The sequence below is a fragment of the Penaeus monodon genome, chromosome 23, assembly GCF_015228065.2.
Source record: "Penaeus monodon isolate SGIC_2016 chromosome 23, NSTDA_Pmon_1, whole genome shotgun sequence".
Classification (NCBI taxonomy): Eukaryota; Metazoa; Arthropoda; class Malacostraca; order Decapoda; family Penaeidae; genus Penaeus; species Penaeus monodon.
Window position 1 is genome coordinate 8,592,911 of NC_051408.1, and position 472 is coordinate 8,593,382.

Consider the following 472-nt stretch of genomic DNA (forward strand, 5'->3'; position numbering starts at 1 on the left):
ATATCTTTGTGGGTGTATAGGTGGGTACAGTTCAGTCAGGTGCCTTCATCTTGATAAATCATTCATTATACTGTCTAAAACGCAACTATATTCATTTCCTTATACTGCATGAAACGAAAGTCTGCAAAGTGGAGGTATGTAATAATTCTGACATATTGAACACAAAAGCCTGAAAAGCTTTAATTAACTTTTGATACGTGAATAATGAAGGTCTAATGTAAAGGAAAGAAGCCATATGTACTTACGTGCAGATAAGGTTTATATTTCAAAAGCTACAAGAAACCTATCAAAAAGAGAAGCAAATGCAATTCTTTTCGACAATAGAAAAATATGATGATAAAAACACAAAATGAAAAAGACATAAGTGTTAGGTGTGCAAATATTAAAGACATATGCTTGATGATGAATATAGTGACAAGAATGTAATCACATCTTTTCACAGTAAAATATTAATAAGGAACATGGTTGTAGT

At 31.1% G+C, this 472-nt stretch overlaps 1 protein-coding gene across 1 annotated transcript in view; it reads left to right on the forward strand.

The window, feature by feature from the left end:
• LOC119588125 (doublecortin domain-containing protein 2-like) overlaps nucleotides 1-472 on the forward strand; it is a 60,003-nt gene that overhangs the window by 50,799 nt on the left and 8,732 nt on the right. The window lies entirely within an intron of this gene.